The sequence below is a fragment of the Dermacentor albipictus genome, chromosome 1 (genome assembly GCF_038994185.2).
Source record: "Dermacentor albipictus isolate Rhodes 1998 colony chromosome 1, USDA_Dalb.pri_finalv2, whole genome shotgun sequence".
Lineage (NCBI taxonomy): Eukaryota > Metazoa > Arthropoda > Arachnida > Ixodida > Ixodidae > Dermacentor > Dermacentor albipictus.
Genome location: NC_091821.1, coordinates 21659759 through 21680722, shown reverse-complemented (window position 1 = coordinate 21680722; position 20964 = coordinate 21659759). Strand labels below are relative to the sequence as shown.

Genomic DNA, 20964 nt, shown 5'->3' with positions numbered 1-20964 from the left:
TGCTGAATTTTCCCACGCGTTCTGTCATACAATGCCGTACACGTTCGTTTCTGGGAATAACGAAATTTTGGGCGACATCTGGTGAACTGCTGCTTATTTACACGTTCTCAGGTGCATGTTAGTATGTTGGTGAGGTCAAGCTTACGTCTCAGATGTCTGTAACGATCGAAACGTTTACGCCTATTAGACTATATTGCTCCGAATTCGCATGTTGTATTTTTAGTGATGGAGTCCCGGCCACGGCGCCCACATTTTGATGAGGGCGAAACGCGAAAACAACCGTGTACTTGGAGTGTACGTTAAGAACCCCAGGTCGTCCCGGAGTCCCCCACTATGGCGTGCTTCATAATCAGATCGTGGTTCTGGCACGTAAAACCCAATAATTTTTTTAAATAATGATTAACGTTTGTCTTTCTTGACTGTTAATTAAATTCTGTCAGATAATTTACCGTGTCGTTTAAGTTTGGCTACCGTTTGAGTTTTCTTTGCTTAATCGCGTTTGCAAGAGCAATACAATCGCGGAAGTTCCGAATAACGGGACTATATTGTAGGCATCTGTATTTAAATGGCAACACCTTGCACACAGGGCGCTTGATCAACCCCGCTGCTTCAGTTTTCTTCTCGCATTTGCTATCATTTGGGCGAGTATGTGCTGACATGTGTACGCGACGCGCTGGACTAGATTGCGAGACTGTTGCATCCCCATAGTGTCATTGTATATTGACACGCGTACTTGTCTTCATCGGGCGACACGTTTCGCCGCCTAAGAGTGTGTTCGCCGCTACCGTTGTTCTTTGAGTGTAGCCTGTTTTTGCGGGCACAATCCCACGAAACGCAGAACCTCTTAAAAACTTCTTGAAACGGCTACAAACGGCTATTGACGTCTTGGTCTATGATAAGACTGAAAATAGAATTTCTTCTAAACATAACCTCAGCACTTGGAATATGCTAGTAGATATTCTATCTGCGGCAAAACCCACTACTGGTGTCACTAGAGTCTGTCTTGGTAAACACATTCAGAATGTCTAACTCAAGAACTTTTCTGGATCTATTTGTCTAAAAGTGCATAAAATGCCAAACGACGGGTTAAATGTGCGGTTACCGTCGGCCGTCGGCGTTAGCGAATAAAAGACGCCACAGACAAATCGAACTCGTTGGAAGCAACATAAGTTAATTGGCTTGAATATTAAATAATTTCACACCAGAACTTCAACAATCAAGGGCGTGTTATTGTTTTCCATACGGGGCGCGCACACGACGCCTGGAAACCATTCTATGCTCGCGCAGCAGGAGCGAAACGCCGGTGTCACGGAGCCACCGCGCTGCGATCACTTCGGCGGCACAATCCAAATTTGCCGGACATCTCATTCTATGCTGGAAACACTGGGAGGCAGGAAGTTTGAAAAAACGGCCACTGCCGCCGCTATGGCTCGGTCGTGGGTTCGCTATCCAGTTGTGCGTCATTCAAAGCCGTTCTGTACATTTATACTGGATATTAACTGGAGTCATTTAGCTGTGCTGCTGTGTGCCGTGTGTTTTGCATCAGTGCTTCGTGACATCGGCTGTATTGCGTGTTTTCGCCGACGGCTTACTACTTACAATGGCGGGATCTGCGTTCGCCGCCTTCGTGTCTCGGTGCGTTTTTGTACGTCGCACGTTGGGATAACACTTTTTCCGGTAAGTGAAATACATTGCGCTTCGTTTTTCGTCAAGCAATGTGAATATATTTAGGTGTTACCCGCGAAAATTCTTGATATATGGGCTCTTCTGCCCTGCGAGTTTTCGTCATTACTTTTATACGAGGGTTCTGCTTGTGTTCAGCCGTTCAGCACTACCGCGCTCCGCGACTTCCGCAACACCAGTCAGAACTTTGCCCTGCTTGTCAGCCTGTGGTTAACGTAGCACGAACCAACCGAAAGGAGTGCATTCGAAGACGACGCGCGTGCTGTAATGCTGAACCAGACTGAACTCGCCCTATTTTGTGTCCTTTTGTTCTTACGTGTGCGCGCGTGTGTCAGTGACTATGCAGTTTGTAGCGTTCCCACTTTATAGCAAAACAAAAAATATAACTGCAATGTTTACTTCATCTTTACAATTCCAAATTAAATCGTGTGCTGATGTACAAATTTCACTTGTGTTTTGTTCTAAATAAGCAGCAAAACCTTTAACCTAGTAGGTGCTTATCTGGGAGTGAAATCACGACAGCTTGGCATTTATTAATGAATGACTCTGAATGGGTCACCTTATTTGTAATTGCAAATCTGCTTTTCAACCGACTTGATGCTATCTTATTTTGTCCCTTTCACTCTATAGACGGCTGGACATCCTTCTTGTACCTTGGCACTAGCTGGATGACGGGACCTCATCATGATCAGTGTAAGCCAATGTACTGTACCCTCTCTGGTCCTCCCAGTGCTTTTTTATATGGGTTAAGGCCAGGGAGCACTTCGTCGTAAAATAGCTAGTAGGTGTCTCACAAATGGGCATCTTTTTTGCACTGGTCCATTATAAGCTGCCATTATTATAACCAATTTCTCAGTGCCAGTGTACATACACAGTTCTACTAATAATTAGTTTCCCTAAGCCTTGCAATGTTTACCTGTAGGTAGTCATTGTATGTAAGAACTGACAAATTAACTCTGCTGTGTCATACAAGTATTCCATACATGAGTGAAAATTTTCTACAACAGTGTACATTACACCTTGCTTCCCTAATGCACAAATGTATTCAAGCCAGTATTTGGTTAGTTTGGTATTCTAAATGTTTTTGTGTGATTTAGTTTCTTTACAGGAACTTACTGTACAGCATCAGCAAGCAGTCTAATTTAAGATTTATGTGTGCTGTTAAAGGTGTGCTTTGCCGCTAGAATTGATAAAAACATGGGCCGAGGCTTCCATACAAGGACAAACTTCAATTTCGCTCTACCACCATCAGCACTTGGCTGGCGCTTGCAAAATGAATCACATCAAGACGCTTGTGCCAGACTGTTTTTTAACCTTATTGTGAGGAGATCACAAAGTGATCTGTGGAGGCGCCTGCGTCTGAGATATAGATTGCGCTGCAACATATGTGCGTGTAGAACAGGCATGATGCTGAGGGTTCCAGCAGTTTGCAGAGGTGCTTTTAAAATTTTGTCACAACTGCAATTTTACCTGTTCTGCTTTTTATCACCTATTTCAATAATATCATTGGAGGTGTTAGCAGAATTTATCAATCTATTTGCCCTGGCCCATTAGCCTGCCACATTTGCCTTTTCACAAGGTGGGCAATTATTCTGCATGTACCATTACTTGAGTACACTTTTTTGTGTGCAGTGGCTTCTCAGTTGCAAGTCAGCATAGATGCTCAGAATTACCTGAGGCTATAGATGCACTGATGAATTTGCCACCTATGCGAATCGCTTTGCACTTTCTCACGCAAACAGCATGTTAACACTTCCAAGTCAGTGGGCAATGTTATTGTTTGATCACATCATGAGATACTCTCAATTTTGTATGACGCATCATCCAAGGTGTTGCGTCATTTGTGTGAGGTATTGCCCTAAGCCAATTAGGGTCACATGAAAATATATCAACAAAAGTGATTGATCCAGCTAGGAGTGTTGCTTTGGAACACTACTTTATCACCAGTCCCCCTTTGCATGCTACCTGCTTACTCTGTACTGTGTCATGTTTAAGTTTGAAAGAAAGGCAATAGCTAGGCAGCGCAAAATGCCAAACTTGCTTTTAGTTCAACAATATAAAACGCTATTTAACTTTTTAATTAAGTTAGTACATCATTTACCTGCAGAGTGAATTACTGTTTTAAACTGATTATATTTTGCAGGAAGCTTATCAGACTTGTTTGACAGGTTGATAAGTGGCTTTTTAGCCACAATTTAAAGGCTGACTTCGACTCTGCTATGCAACTTAATGACTATATGCCAGGAACAAGGTCTCTGAGTTGTGGCGCTGGCTAACACTCCCAGGGTTCTACTAGGACACATAAATACCCAAGAAAGTGGATGGGAAAACGACGCCGCTGTAGCTCAATTGGTAGAGCATAGCACGCGAAATGCGAAGGTTGTGGGTTTGGTTCCCACCTGCGGCAAGGTGTTTTTTCATCCAATTTATCGTTTCTTTATTTAATTTATTAAGCACATGTAATTTCCCCTATGTTGTCCTTGGTGTCAGTGTTTGTTGGCTTCTTATGATAGGAAATATACTTGTCATTTTAAACATCATCGCATACATACCTTAAGATACCCGTAATTTAGGAGAAAGGAGCGCTTAAATTTATTTTTAATGTGAGCCAAACTTCTTACTTAGCACATATTGCTAATTGAAGTTACAATTTCAACATTCCCATTTCCTCCCTTGCCCTTCTTTTCCTGCTCTGTGCAGCTATTGCTTTCCTATGTCTACAAGAACCGTCACATGTGGCCTGTGACAGCAAGCTTTTGTGGGCAGCCAGTGCTCTCCTACGAAGGCTGGCCTACTCTGGTAGCGGCGGCCATCATCTTCAAGATTTATCCATGATCACCTTTGCTGCTATTTGTCACTCTTGTCAATTACACTTTCTGCATCTTTTCTAATTTATTAGGTAATAAAGTATGAGTACGTGACATGGTATGAAGTTGATGTCTTGCTGCATTTTCGCTTGCAATCACCTTTTATGCATGAAAAGCTCATCATACAGTTTATGAAAAAAAAATAACAGCATATTATGATTTATCTTTCAGTTCTTGTAACATGCAACGTACAAGGAATTCACTAATGGATGGTATGCCGAAGAACTGGCCATTATTTCTGCCTGATGCTGTGCAAACATGTGGTGTTTGCACCTTACAAGATGCAGCCACAAAGTAAGTTACAATTTACTTTTAAATGAGGCATGGACATCAGAAAAAAATATATTTATAATGCTAGTTAGAGTGGTTCGCAGAGTGTTTTTCCAGATGTGTACTATCCTTTATTTCTTAACTCATTGCAGCAGTGTTCTGTTTCGTATAGTGGCGTAAGGCTATTGTGCCCCCTGTAGCTGAAACCAGGATGTAATTTTTGCCTGAACTGCAGCATCACTGACAAAATTTTTGTTTGCTAAAAACTATTTCAATTTGGTGGAGACCCAGCAGGGCGAAGTTTTGTCAATAATGATGTGTTTCACGCAGAGATGTTCTTGTTTAGGTCAATGAGTGAAAATTGGAATGATATCAGCATACAATACAGATCTTCTTTTATTTGCAAAATAATTCTGACAGGTGGCATTCAATTGATTGGTCTAATTAAAAAGCACAAATTGACCAATGAGGCTGTACTACGCTATTCCCTTGGTTCACATCTGGAAAAACTACCTCTGCATCACTCTATCCGACAGTATAAACTTTTTTTTCTGATGTCCATGCCTCGTTTAAAATAAATTGTAACTGTGGGCAAACGTCGTGTTACTGTAACAGCTGCCGCAAAAATTTGAGGGAATGTCTAATAAAAGTCTTCAGTTGTTCTTTTCAAGCTGTCCATTAGCCAACTTTTAGCGTAACGTTAGGAGGGCTTACTGAAGTACTTCTAGACGTCCGTGGCCACAAAATGTCTTCATGAAGACAGCTACTAGGCTTTTGAATTAGCCGTTCAAGACATCTTTTAGACATCAAATAGCTGCTTGCGTGTTTCGTGGGAAGTTCGCCCAATAAAATGCTCATTTCGTTAATCACAGTTTTGCTACCTTCTTAACCGTCACTACCACGTGACATCTGGTGGAGGTGCTAGTGCGTTCATGTACCGAACGCCCCCGCAAAGCCGCGATCCAAGCCCGAAGCCCGAGGACAAAACCAACATCGCCCACGACCAGCGTGCTAGCCGCAGACTGCAAGGACTGCCCCCAGAGCACGGACTTTTACCGGAGTCGACAAAGAGTTGATCGTGGTCAAAACAACCACAATGGCTGCCCCAGCGTCCCCCGTTATGCTACAACCACCTCGGGACCTACCGACCTTCCATGGAGCAGCGACTGAAGACCCTGCATCCTGGCTGGAGACCCACGAACGAATCGCGACTTTTAGCAACTGGGACTCCGACGACAAGCTGCGGCATGTATACTTTGCATTAGAAGACGACGCCAGAACGTGGTTTGAGAACCGGGAGTCGAGCTTGACAACATGGGACCTCTTCCGTAGCGGCTTCCTGCGTACCTTTACGAGCGTTGTGCGCTAAGGAAAGGGCCGAAGCCATGCTGGATGCCCAAGTGCAGCTATCCAACGAGAACGTTGCCATCTTCACGGAAGAAATTAACCATCTGTTCCGCCACGCCAACCCAGATATGCCTGAGGAGAAGAAAGTCCGCCTTCTAATGCGTGGTGTGAAGGAAGAACTTTTCGGCGCAATATGATACGAAGACCGTAGAAGAGTTCCTTTCCAAGGCCACCAGCATCGAGAAGACACTAGAAATGCGGAACCGGCAATTCAACCGCCGCACGAACTCTACCAACTACACAGGAATTCAATCGCTGTCCACCGACGATCTCCGCGAGACTATCGGAGCGGTCGTGCGGGAAGATCAGCTGCAGAAGTTGTAGCCTAGGTCGCACCCTCACGTAGCCTCAATCGCCGAAATCGTCAAAGATGAGCTTGAGCGATCCCTTGGAGTTCCTGAGGTGCAACCAGAATCACCGCAGCCCCAGCCGGAAGCGATGACCTACGCCGCCAAAGCCCCCCTGCACGACCGCGCCAGGGACCTTTATAATGCCACAATTCCGTCGTCCACCGCCACCGCCCGCCCGTCGCCCAGCGCCGCTACGCGAGGAAGACGCACATTTGGTGCGCTCCTCACCACTGCCCACTCTGCTACCACTGCGGAGAAGCGGGTCACGTCTACCGCCGATGCCAATACTGGGAAATGGGACTGCGAGGGTTCGCCGTTAACGCGCCGCGACCACAGCTCGGCGAACGACCTCGCGATATCGCCGACTACTTCGCCGCCACTCAGTGGAGCGCTCGACGACTGTCCCGTTCGCCGTTACCAGGCGCCGCAGTGCCGACCATACACTGGCCCAGTCAGTGTGGGGCTGGTCTGCGAGCCCATATTCGGAAAACTAAAAGCAGCAATCGATGGAGGTGCGGTTGCTATTCGTCGAACTGATGAAGATCCTCCACCACCGCCGAAGACGCCGAAGAGACCATCTCGACGACATATCAACAACGACACACCGCCGTCCCGACGAAGTCTGGCAGCAAAGAAGAACATGCTGATGAAAGACGACCTGACGACGCGACGTTCCAGCCACAGGTCAACGCGACGCAGCCGTGATCCGACGCCGAGACCCAACTGCAACGCACGACAAAGAACCACCGACCCCGACGTGCTTCTCTACGGCCACGCAGTCACTGCCTTAGTCGACACAGGGGCCGTTTACTCCGTCATGAGTGGGCACATCGCTGCCCAGTTGAAAAAGGTTAAGACTGCATGGGAGGGCCCCCAAATTTGTACCACTGGAGGACACCTCACCACGCTGACTGGAATTTGCACGGCAAGAATTACCGTTCATGAGCGGACTTATCCTGCCACCTTTGTTATCCTCCAACAGCGTTCACAAGACGTCATTCTTGGCATGGACTTCTTGAACCAACACAGCGCAATCATCGACCTGAAGTCGAAGTCGATAACGCTGTCGGCAGATCGAGCGATACCGCCGGAGAGCTCTCGTAGTCATCATACCTTAAGCATGCTCAAAAGTCAACTCAGCATCCCGCCTCGCTCCAGCATTGTCATTTCCGTTGGCACCAAAACACCTGCCGACGTAGAAGGCGTCATCGAGGGTGACTAACGTGTACTGCTAGACCAGGAAATTTGCGTTGCAAGAGGGATCGCTCGACTGCACGGGGGAAATACTGAAGTTTTGCTGACAAACTTCAGCCAGGAGTTCAAGCACATCAACAAGGGCACGACGATCGCGTACATCGAGGAAATTCTGGAAACCAGTAATGCGTTTGTCCTCTCGGATTCCGCCGCATCTACCCCGACGACCATGGTTTCCAAACCAGACTATGACATTACTCCAAGTCTCCCCATGATTAAGCAAGAACAGCTCAGAAGTCTGCTCCGACGATGCAAAGGCTGCTTTTCAACATCGTCAAGGATTCGACAGACACCAGTCGCAAAGCATCGCATAATCACCCAGGAGTGTGCTCGACCACTCCGCCAGAGCCCTTACCCAGTTTTGCCGCGAGAACGTGAAGCTATAAGAGAACAAGTCGACGAAATGCTGCCCGACGACATCATCCAGCCGTCGAAAAGCCCGTGGGCATACCCTGTTGTCTTGGTGAAGAAAAAGGACGGAAGCTTACGTTTCTGCATCGATTATAATCGGCTGAACAAGATCACAAAGAAGGATGTATACCCCCCACCACGGATAGACGACGCATTAGATCGACCCTGCAATGCAAAATACTTCTCGTCGATGGATCTCAAGTCTGGCTACTGGCAAATAGAAGTCGACAAGAGAGATCGCGAAAAGACCGCCTTCATCACGCCAGACGGCCTCTACGAGTTCAAGGTCATGCCATTTGGACTGTGCTCGGTGCCTGCAACGTTGCAGCGCGTCATGGACACGGTGTTTGCAGGATTGAAGTGGCAGACCGGTCTTGTTTACTTGGATAACGTCGTTGTCTTCGCCGGAAATTTCGACGATCACCTTAGGCGGCTTGCGACAGCACTAGAGGCCATCGAGTCATCAGGGCTGACTGTGAAGCCAGAAAAGTGCCGCTTCACCTACGATGAGCTTCTATTCCTAGGCCACGTCATCAGCAAGTCTGGAGTTGGCCCCGACCCGCAGAAGACAGCTGCCATCGCAAAGTTCCCGCAGCTCATCGACAAGAAGGCAGTGCGTAGTTTTCTTGGCATGTGTGCCTACTACAGGCGATTTGTCAAGGGCTTTTCACGCAACGCTGAGCCGCTGACACAGCTAACTAAATGTGACGTCGAGTTCAAGTGGAAAACGCTGCAGGCCGACGCATTTTAAGAACTCAAACGACGCATGCAGTCGCCACCCGTACTTGCGCACTTCGACGAGCATGCCGATACTGAAATCCACACTGACGCCAGTAGCCTAGGCCTCGGTGCCGTCCTAGTCCAGAGAAAAGATGGACATGAGCACGTGATAGCTTACGCTAGCTGGTCTTTGTCAAAAGCGGAAGGCAATTATTCTACAACTGAAAAGAAATGCTTCGCCATCGTTTGGGCTACAGCGAAATTTCACCCTTACCTATATCGCAGGCCATTCAAAGTTGTCAGCGACCATCACGACTTGTGTTGGCTAGCTGACTTAAAGGACCCTTCAGGACAGCTGGCACGGTGGAGCCTCAGACTGCAAGAATACGACATCACTGTAACTAACAAGTCCGGACGAAAACACTCAGATGCCGATTGACTATCACGCGCCCCCATTGACCCGTCGCCGCAAGATGACGAGGATGACGACGCCTTCCTTGGAATAATAAGCGCGGAAGGCCTCGCCGAACAGCATCGAGGAGACCCGGAGCTAAAAGCCCTAGTCGAGTATATGGAAGGGCACACGTGTGTTGTCCCTAGGGCATTTCAGCGTGGATTGTCTTTGTTCACGCTTCAAAACAGCCTACTCGTGAAGAACTTCTCACCAGTCCGCGCCAACTACCTTGTTGTTCTGCGCTGCGTCCAGAAGTACTGCATGCGCTACATGACGATCTGACCGCTGCGCACCTCGGTTTCTCTGCGACACTATCGAAGATACAAGAAAGGTATTACTGGCCACACTTAACCGCCGATGTCGCCCGTTACGTCAAGACATGTCCAGCGACGCAAGACACCATCGACAAGGCCAGCGGGATTACTACGGCTGATCAAGCCTCCTTACCGACCTTTTCAGCAGATCGGGATGGACTTGTTGGGACCATTTCCGACATCAACTTCCGGAAATAAGTGGATCGTTGTGGCGACGGACTATCTTACCCGCTTCGCTGAAACTAAAGCTCTACCGGAAGGCAGCACAGCCGAAGTGGCGAAAATTTTCGTCGAGAACGTCCTGCTGTGACATGGTGCTCCAGAAGTCTTCATTACCGACAGAGGAAAGACTTTTACAGCAGAGCTCAAGCAAGCCATTCTGCAATACAGCCAGACAAGTCGCAGGAGGACAACTGCCTACCATCCGCAGACGAATGGTCTCACGGAGCGCCTGAACAAGACCCTCGCCCACATGCTAGCAATGTACGTCGACGTCGAGCACAGGACGTGGGATGCGGTCCTGCCGTACCTAACATTCGCTTACAATACGGCGGTGCAAGAAACAACACAGATTACGCCATTTGAGCTGGCTTAAGGCAGTAACCCGACGACAATGCTCGACGCCATTCTGCCGCGTGTCACTGACGAGGAAAATCTTGACGTCGCTACTTATCTCCAGCGCGCCGATCGAAGAAGCCCGACAGCTCGCCTGCCTGCGTATCAAGAACCAGCAGAGGACCGACAGCCGACACAACAACCTCCGATGACGCTTCGTCGAGTACCAGCCCGGCGACCGTGTTTGGGTATGGACCCCGATACGCCGACTAGGACTCTAAGAAACTACTGTGACGCTATTTCGGACTCTACAAGGTCATCCGACGTATTGGCGCACTGGACTATGAGGTCGTGCCAGACGGCATTTCGCATTCACAGGAGCGCCGCGCACGATCTGAAGTGGTCCACGTGGTGCGCCCTAAACCCCTTTTACGGACGCTGACGAAGTTCCTTATTTTGTTGTTTTCTTTGCTACGAGTGCTTTTGTTTATTACTTTCGTTTGTTTGCAGCATCGGGTCGATGCTCTTTAACTCTTTCGTTACCACGCCTATTCAAATCGATCACCGGTGATCGATGCTTTAAACGGCCGATTTCGACATGTTGGAATCGTTTCTCGTGCAGCTAGCGCCATCCAGTGGTTAGTCTAGGCAGTGCACTTGTAGAACCAGTTTAAATTTTCCCGCTCTGGCGACGTTCTGATTTTTGATGCGCCTTTTTGAGAACTAATGTGCGCGTGTTGTTGCAAAAGGGGGCGTGGCGGCCGCGCTTGAGAAAAAATACTGCCACTCGTGGTAATTCAGCATTAGCGTGAAATTTTTGTGATCAAAAGGCTCCCAGCAAGTCAAATATTGAATCATATTGTCGGCTTTGTTATCTGGCGGCGTTGAGTGGGGATAATTACCCGAAAATGACGCCAGCTATTCACTAGTGAGCTTTGACTTGGAGTTCGGGTCGTTTTATCCCACGAAAACGCATTCCTGAAGGTCCGCCTCATGTCCAACATGTATACCTAGCCTTTACAGCCAGTTTGCAGCAGTTTTGGTTTCGCTTCTCTTGTTAAATCCGCCAGAGGGCCGCATCCGGTGTTACCAGCAAGTATGCGGCCTGTGGGGTGGGCAACACAGCAACAAAGAAGGTCAAGCGGAAAGTCAGAGAGGCTGAATTAATCTCATGGGTGGCGGCAATGGAAAAGAAACCTGCCATGAGTAACTACTTAAGGGGAAAAAACGAAATTAGGAAAGAAACCATTTATGATAACTCAAAGGGAAGCTCATTACTTTTCGAAGCGAGATCGGGATGCCTTAGAACACGCACGTATAAAGCGAGATATAAGAAGGAAGAAGAAGCATGTGCTTGCTGCGGTAAAGCTAGGGAAACGACGGAGCATATTTTATTAGAATGTGAAGACATCTATCCAGCGGTCGATTTAGGCACCACTGGCCTCCTTGAAGCCCTTGGGTTCAGCGGGAGCAGTGGTAAAGCAAACAGGTCCGCAATAGACATCAGTAAGAGGCGATTGGAGGATTGGTGGAAGAAAAGTAGGGAAACGACAAAGGACGGAGACGTACAAAAGCACAGTTCGCAATAGGGTATCAGAAAATTTGGACGTGGTAGTTCATAGTGTGTTTTTTTTCTTTCTCATGGGTTAACCTAGGTAGGATATTAGGCCGCATAGTAGCAAGAGCTTGGTGGCGCAAGCCACCGCCCCGTTCCAAAGGGGACGCTCATAACATCCATCCATCCATCCATCGCAACAACGCCAGTCGCTCCGGTCTCTGCCATGGCGTCGTCGTCGGACGCAACTGCGCCGCGCGGAAAGCGTTCTGCTCGAAAGTATTCTTCACCCGCACCTGATTTTAGTGACGAGGATTCGAGCTTCGAGTCCGAAGATGACAGTACTTCTGCTTCAAGCTCTGACGGCGACGATGTTTCGAGTCAGCCCGCCTTTACGGCCTTGAGCAGTCACCGGCGTCGCGCGCGCTTATCTGCCGACCTTTGTGCACAAGCTTAGAGCTATTCTTGCTATCTGCAGGGTCCGTACGTCGCTAGGCCAGGATGTGCTGCCACCGGCTGTGAAGAAACTTCAGTTCACGCCAACAAGGCCGCCCGGAGCACATCTCGGCCCAGCACTTCGGAGCAGCGCAAGACGCTTTACAACGGCGCGCGATTTTTTCCTCCTGTTCTTCACCGCAGAAGTAATAAATACTATCTGCAAGAACACGAATAAATATGCTTGGATGCATATTTTGGAGCTTCCAAGCTATGCTGAAAGAGATGGGTCGTGGAAGGAAGTGACTCCCGACGAATTAGTGAAGTTCATTGGACTGCTCATTTATAGGAAAGGAAAGAGAAGGAAAGAAGAGAAGAGGCGGCGTGTGGACTATCATCCCAATCGAAAAGCCGGTGCTGATTGACGACTATAATTCCGGGATGCTTGGAGTTGATAAGTCGGATCAGCTGATTGCATCCTATAACGTTTTGATGAAGTGCGTGAGGTGGTGGAAGACGCTCTTCTTTCATTGTATTGACATGGCTGTTGTGAATAGCTTCATTCTTTTTCAAGAGCACCGCCAGCAACACCTCTCAACACCGGAATTGCAGAGGAGCGCCCACTTCGACCAACTTTCTTTTCGGATGGAGCTCACCCAACAGCTGCTCGAGCTTGATGATGAAGAGGTTCCCAGAGTGCATCCTGTCCCAAAAGAAGTGCCGCACCATCCGCAAAAGATGCCGAAAAGGCGAAACTGCAGGATGTGCTATCAGGAACGCAAAATCGAACAAAAGACAAACGTTTTCTGCGAAAACTGCGAAGTGCACCTGTGCCTCACGAAAACGCGCAACTGCTTCACCGCATGGCACGAGCGCTGAAGCTGTTCCCGGTCTTTACTTTTTTTTATGTAGCTGAAGAACGGCGCGGTACAGAGAATTAATTTTTTTAGACAGTATTCCTGAGTCATTGATCTTCAAAATGTATATTCTAAATTTTCTTTCTTAATAATGTGTATGTAGATATTGTGCCTTTTCTTTCTTGTTTTTATCAACTCGCCACAAAAATGGCACTTTTCCGAATTTTTTGTATGTTCCCTAATAAATTGTTTGCTTTGTAACTTATGTTTTTGGAAAGAGCATTTCATTATGTGCAATTTGGCATGCTGCAACGTGTTCTGGAATATTATTTGTACTGGCAAAAAAATTTCTTCCGAGACCTATGAAAAACGGCCATTTTCTCGCGGTAACGAAAGAGTTAAGAGGGGGTAATGACACATGTACTTATCTTTATCGGACGACCACGTTTCGCCGCCTAACAAATGTTGTCGCACAGCGTGGGACGCGCCTGCATGTATCCGAAGCTTTGGGAAAGTTATCGATGCTTCTATCCGCTGTCTGTTGTCGCCGAACCTTATGTTATCTGATTTTATCGCCTGACGCGAATGCTGTAGAACTTTGTGGAAGGCACGCGGGTCCCAACGATTAATCTGGAACGTTCGACAATTGATGTGTAAAAGCCGACGCGCTTGACCCATTGATCAGATTTTCGCCGATCGCCGACCGTGTTCGCCGCTATCGTTGTGCTATAAGTGTAGCCTGTCTTGTGGGCACAGGTTCGCCCCATGAGAGTTAGTTTTGTCGTACACAGTATTGCTACTGTGTTCTTCAACGTCACCACCACGTGACAATATCATCTCCCATCTCACTATTCTCAAGGAACTTGAGGAAACTGGATGCGGAGAACAGACATTCAATTACATCACATCTTTCTTATCGAACAAAACGGCAATAATAGGTATAGGGTCAATGGGATCCACACACATCACACTAATCAACCAAGGAACTCCACAAGGCGCCATCCTATCCCCACTCCTCTTCAACACAGGAATGCAAAAATTGGCACTAGCTCTTAGGGAAGACCAAGACCTGGGGCTCACCATATACGCAGACAACATGCTATGGGCAACCAGAAGATCATATAGGGAAAAACAGGATACACTGCAGAAGGCGATTGAGAAAGTGGAACACAATTTTCGAGAGGAAGGCATGGAATGTGCACTGGAAAAATCGGAATTGAAACAAGTGAAAGCTAAATACTCGAGAAATGAGCACCCGTACACAAGCTTATTATTGTACGTACAGCCAATTCGTGAGATAGAAAAACTTGGAATACTTAGGCACAAGGATACAAGACAACGGGAGGGTGTCACACACGCTAGAAACATTAAATCAAACCACAACAAATGTGGCACCTTTGCATCTTTGCCTTGAGAAAATGCAAAGCGTGATTAGCACTCCACAGCTGCACATCTGCCAGTGAAGCAACATTTGTCCTGAGGGACTTCCAGGCACAATAACACAGAGATCTCGTGTTTAGTAAACACCATTTAATCTATTGCATCTGTTCATTTGGCATGTTTGTAACATTTGAAGCAGGCCCTACCCATACCTTTTCAAGGAGATAGACATTGAAATAGTTTTTTTTATAGGTGATCTGGAAGGGTGCACCATGTTTGGGAGCTTGTACTCACAAGTAATTCATGAAAGTGAGAAATTGCCATGCACACGACTGTAAAACCTAGCAAAAAAGGAAACTCGTACAGGTTTCTCTAAAGAATAATGCTTCATAGATGAAGAAAAATACATTCTGGCCCTGGGTTTGAACTTGAAACCAATGCTTTTATAGGGCAGTCGCTCTACCATCTGAGCTAAGCAGGGGCAAGCAAATTACAGAGCCAGACTGAATTAAATGACAAATTGAAGTATGGGCACATACAATACGGCAAATCAGTTCTGCAGAAGGCCGCAAGGCAACAAACGGTTCATGTAAGGGAAAATTGTTAACCACCTCAATGGAATAGAAACAAAGCAGGCGCTTATCAAGTTGCAGAACAGTTTTCGCCCTGCAGTGGACATAAGATAGGCTGATGATAATGATGATGTTGACAACAGCATTGTCTACACATCAGGTATCTTATCTTGTTCAAAGAGGCCCTGAAACACTTTTCTAACTAATCACAGAATGACACCATTATTAAATTGTGTCACCTCATAAATCTCCTGCAGCAAAAGTTATTCAAATCCTTCAAGCACAAGTGACGTTAGAGATGGTTATGAAATGATGAGTGGCTTGCTCTATCCTTTCATTTACACTAGCATGCTAGAAGCTACATAGGGGAGACAGCAAGGTAGTGCGAGAGAGCAGTGCCATGGCAGTGCCCCACCCAGACGTTGAACGTCACGGTGGTGAGATGGCGCATGGCGGCTGCGCGGTATCTATGCTGTGCTTTTCGTCTTGAATGCCACATGCAGCAGATACACAACATGCAATTGTTGTGTGTAGATTGGCTGTGCAAAGATGGAACTGGTTTTTCTGCCTTTTTGAGATTGCAGGCACATATACTTTTCATTTAACTCGAATAAGCAATAATTATATTGAGAATGTTCTCACAATTATGAAATCAGCTAATAGCTGTTGGTGGGAGTGTGGGTGCAGCTGCTTGCAATGACAATGCACGACGACTTTGCAGGAGCGAGAGCAGGAGATGTTTTGCTATTATTGACACGGGATTGTAATGTTTGCATGTAGTGCAATAATATTTGGCTCACATGTTCTCAGGAGCCTGGTTACCAGATCGACAATGTTTTCTTATTTTGTTGAAAAAGCATTTCAGGGACCCTTTAAGAAGTGTTTCAGTACCCCTATAAGTCATAGGCTTTTACGCAGACTTGTACATGTTACAGAAAAAAAAGTAGCCGATTACAATTAGCTCACACAACAATGTAATTGATCACAGTTATCAATTACTGCCCAATGAAAGTAACTGAAGAATTACTCAAAAGTAACCAATTATTTGGAGGCTACTATCCTCTGAACTCTAATAACATTGCTCAGATACCATATTCAGAGCAAGCTGGCCTGGCACACTTAATATGTCCTCTGAAGCCCTTTATATATTGCTTATCTTTACTAACAATCATTTTCAAAAAATTTCAGCAGTCACATTCCATAGTTTTTGTCATTAAGACATCAGCAGTGACACTGAAAACTTGCTCTATGTGTGGTCTGGGGAGTAAGGCGGTGTACTAACATATGGACATCTTGCAGAGAAGATTGTCATTACTCAGCATCTGGGTCCTCTAGCTGTGGAGTGCAGTGCTTTACTGTTGCATTTTTTTTTGTTTCCCTCAGGTCTAAAATAAAAAAAGCTAAAAATATGGGGGTTAGCCCGCACCACCTTTTGGTATAGCAGGCATACAGCCAAATCTAGAATGAATACGGGCTACAATAGTGGTCCAGATCTATTTTAGGAGAAAACCAATGAAGAAAAAAAAAAGGAGGCTAAGCCTGGGGGATGTCAGAGTATGCAAGGACAGATATACAGTAAGTATGATGAAATTGAAAAACCAGGACGTGGTATGTGATGTCACGAACCTTGTAAGGTTGCTAGGACATGAATAAGCTCCCAGTTGGGCCAATGAAAACTTGTAAAAATTGTCCGTAGGTGACATCATGACATTAACGTCCCAAGTGGCTGTCGCTATTGAGACATACCAGCACCAGTTTAATTCAGTGGCCAACATCTGGTGGAGCGTTAACATGAAAAAACAAATATTTTGCCCCAGGGTCTGCCTGTCTGAACTGGCTGCTGGGTGGCACGATCTCGGATGTTCTATTGCAGTACCCCCAAGCACAAATCCCCAAAACTGTGTCAACTGCTACAGCTTGTGCCGTCAATAAAGTGATAAATTACATGTAAAAGGTTGCTGAAAAAAAGAAATTGAATTACAGTGAGTGTTACAGAGTAAAAAATGTAATCGTTAAATTACATTACCAAAATGTTTATTAGATTACAAGAATTATTTCGTACATGGAATTTGCTGTGTCCTAGTGTGCTTATGTGGGAATGACAATGTGTCATGAGTGAGTGAGTGAGTGAGTGAGTGAGTGAGTGAGTGAGTGAGTGAGTGAGTGAGTGAGTGAGTGAGTGAGTGAGTGAGTGAGTGAGTGAGTGAGTGGAGTGAGTGAGTGGAGTGAGAAAACTTTATATCGAATCAGAACAATTTGTATCCGGCGAGTTAGTGGGCTGGTGCACCCGTCTAGGTTACGGCCAAGGGTTCTTGCCTCTTTGCGGCTTCTTTGACGCTCTGGACTGCCCAGAGTTGGTCTTCCAGGTTTGACAGTGTGTCATACAAGTTAGAATATTTATGTTAGGCTATAAAAGATGCCTTATACTATCTGATGCTGGGCCCCCCCAGTCATCTCTTGCGATTCACAGTACAGTTGCATAAGAGAACTACAGGTATCGACTGACATAACCTTCAATTTTGAACTTGGCCATGAAATTTAAGCTTTGCTGTCGAAAAGTCCAAAACAAAAGACCACTGTTGCGCTGCGTGCCCAACTGCCTTATACAATAGCCAGTGATACAAAGGAACTATAGCATAATTACGATCTGTGAAGCAAGGCAAGATTGCACTCAGTGGAGCATTCAGCTGTCCCGAACAGTGCTGCATCATACGCTGCCACTCACTAGTTTTGTTCAGCCAGCGAAGCATGTAACAATGCAAGGCAATCCAGAGCTAAAACATAAGCACAATGTATACTTCATTGATTCAAAATAGGATTCATGACTTATGGCTCTTGCAAAACTAGTTGTAGAAGCTTTCTTAATATTGCATTTTACAAGGTTAGAAAGAAATTACATGCATGTAGTAGACTGTTAACAGATTCATCTCTTTGCAACTAATTTACACACTTGGGAACTACTCTTTTTTGCTATTTTGCATCTCTGCTGGTACATCTACTGACAATTTTGGGCCATCCTAGTAAAATACACATTTATTTCTCCCACTTTATGGTTTAAGCAAACGTGAAAAATAAAGCAAATTCGTTCATGGCAGTTCATAGAGCAGGCATGAAAAATGTGCAGCTCAACTCTGTAGCATTGAGAGAGAGCTTCTTGGTGTTTTTCCGAGAAGAAAAAAGGGCTCTCACATAATAGATTGCTTGGTCTTGCCTGTGGCTTTTTTCCTTCTTGCACGATGTCAGCAATGATACTACAGCAGACATGACAGCCCATAGACACTAGCCATTTTTTAGCGATCGTTTATGACCATGGATTGTGCTCACACATGCGCACCATTCCAGAAATTCTAGAAAAAAATTGAGGTGGCAGTTGTTAAACAGTCTTAAGCTAGAAACACCAGAAAGTTTGAGTACCGCTGCCGTATATATCCAATTTGTCTGCATGTACCATCATTGTGCAAGTACTGGTCGATAGTATCACTATATAAATCTTTCATCATCTAGGAGCCCACAGGCTGTTCTGGCCGCTGGCATACCAACAAAGAGACAGCTAGTAGCACCAACTCTGGCACTTCAGACATTGTTTACCTTACACCAACCTGCTGTCATCTAATATGTCAGCACCAGCTTTCTGTAGCTGTGTTACCACCGATTTTACAAGAGGTGAATATCCGCAAGTACCATTTCAGTACTACAACTAGAACCTTTCGCCGACTGCAATCGACAACCCAACCATATCTGCTGCCTTTACCATGCCATAGAATAATTGGGCATCCCACAGTGCTTCTGCATCAAGCTTGTACTATCCAGTAAGTAGTGGTGGCAATTTTATGCTGTAAGAAACTACAGTCCATGCACATGTGCACGAATACTTTCCTGGAGAAGTTTGCACGTACCTCTACTTTGTTTTCACTAAGATTTCGCATCAACACTGCATTTGTTACCCCCCCCCCCCTTGTTCAAATAAACACACTTGGCGCCATTATCTGTGTCGTACATGCAGACTTTCGACAGGCAGCGAAAACAGCACACGCACCTACAAACTTCGCCGATGGTGAGGTATGCGTTAGACAGTGATAATTTTTTGACATGCAAATTGGACAAAGCCAGCATGCTTAGTAAATAACGAACAATGTGAACCGAAATTAAATGGGAACGTAATAGCTCTGGTCTGAATTTCACTTTTTGTCATGCCCTGAAGGAAGGACAATGTTGGTAACATGCAGCCGTATGCTGATAAAGCATTTCGTTAATTAAGATTATTAATAAATATTGGCCTTGCCACGAAGGTCACGGCAAGTTGGCGCAGGTGACAGTAATGGCTTGCTTACCTCCCGGTATGACGCGTATACGAAGATTTGCACAAGTATCGATGCACAACTTTCTAGAGGTTCCCAAAAGACTTGTAGCCTAGACACATATATACTTAATACTACTGCGGTGTGCATAACAGCACAAGAAAGCTTCGAGCCTCAGCTACTTCAATACTGAAAGTCAAACAGGAAGCCGCATGACACCGTTTCTTCAGAAAGCAGGTGATGTTTCGCGCAGAAAACCGAAAAAAAAAAAAACACATTTTGCCTTAGTTTGCAGCCAGTATTTCAACACGCTGCCACTGCAAAAGCGTCCATCACTGGCGAAGCGTTCACTGAATTGTGCTTTAATTTGCCGAGTAGGGGGATGATGCAGGCAATCTAAAATGCTCAAACTAGACGAGCTACGCTGCATAGTTGCCGAGAAGCAACGAGTTAAACAAGACGACTGGGCAACATGCAAAACTGTTTTGTATATGCTTATTGCACGCTTTTTTAAGTACATAATCAGGTATAGGTGACGTAGGCATATGATGTCAGCAGGCAGTTGCTTAGTGCCATCTGCCCAAAGAGACATGCACAAAATAGACGCGCATCGCTTTACGATCTCGGCCTCAACACTGCACATAGAAATACAGAGCCTATACCTGTAATAGTTTTCTGGAAAAAAAGATGAAGAAGGGGGGAGAAGGTGAACATTAAATTCAGAGCACACTAAACACGTTTGAAACTAACCTGTGCAGTAGCGTGAATAAAATTCTTGCATGGTGCTGTGGAAAGACACTTAACACTGATAAAAGCATACTTTGCTTGACGTGTCAGAAATCATGAAGTGCTACTGTATACATATTACTTACATTTATCACACCTCTTCATAGAGAAAGCTGCTGTAAATATCCAGAGAAAAGGTGCTAGATTAATACTCAACAAATTTTCAACATCTAATTTGCCCAGCTAAATAAGAGCAATTAAGGACGCCCAACTATTCAAGCTTAGAATGAAGGAAGATCCAGAAAGTTTATAATACTTGTGAGATTGTTGATGTGTCCATGAGCATAAATGCTAACATTCCGTATGTGCATGCTAAATATTTTTATCACAAATGTGCCTCTTATACTGTACTGTCATCCCAATCAACAAGCATTATGTCATTGGTACGTACCTCTGCACTTGCGCACTCACAGGTAGAGCTAAGTACTCAAGTGATGGTGACGTGATGTTCGACTAAATTGTGCCAAGCAAATTAACTAATTAGTCTGATGCCATAGCAGATACAAGAACAAGTGCACAACAGGAGTGCCCGTCAAATGTCTCAGGTTCACAGAAATGGCAGTACTCGAGCAACAGTGATTTTCAGCATATTTTAATAGAAAAGACTGAAGTTGTTGCACTAAGTACCCAAAACACTGCCTTTCAATTATAAGTGTCTGAATCACAATGCGTCATGTAGGCCAGTTGGCAAAATGTCACAAAAGTATTTTTGTGAGTGCGAAGCAGATATAGAGAAAACTGACATTATCCTTCCTAGGAAACACCTATTGAAGCAATGGATTCTAAGAAAGCCTGT

At 45.6% G+C, this 20964-nt stretch overlaps 2 long non-coding RNA genes across 2 annotated transcripts in view; one reads left to right on the top strand and one right to left on the bottom strand.

The window, feature by feature from the left end:
- The window catches only part of LOC139060386 (uncharacterized), a 116073-nt gene extending 96525 nt beyond the window's left edge, over positions 1-19548 (bottom strand). Inside the window, exons 1-2 of the long non-coding RNA XR_011514773.1 lie at positions 19416-19548; positions 9237-9338 (exon numbers count right to left, since the gene is read on the bottom strand). This is a non-coding gene — a long non-coding RNA (uncharacterized lncRNA). The remainder of the gene's footprint in view (positions 1-9236; positions 9339-19415) is intronic.
- On the top strand, positions 1408-4585 carry LOC139054744 (uncharacterized). Its single transcript, XR_011511469.1, has 3 exons — positions 1408-1677; positions 2314-2376; positions 4384-4585. It is a non-coding gene; the product is annotated as an uncharacterized lncRNA (long non-coding RNA).
- Positions 19549-20964: the final 1416 nt, after the last annotated feature.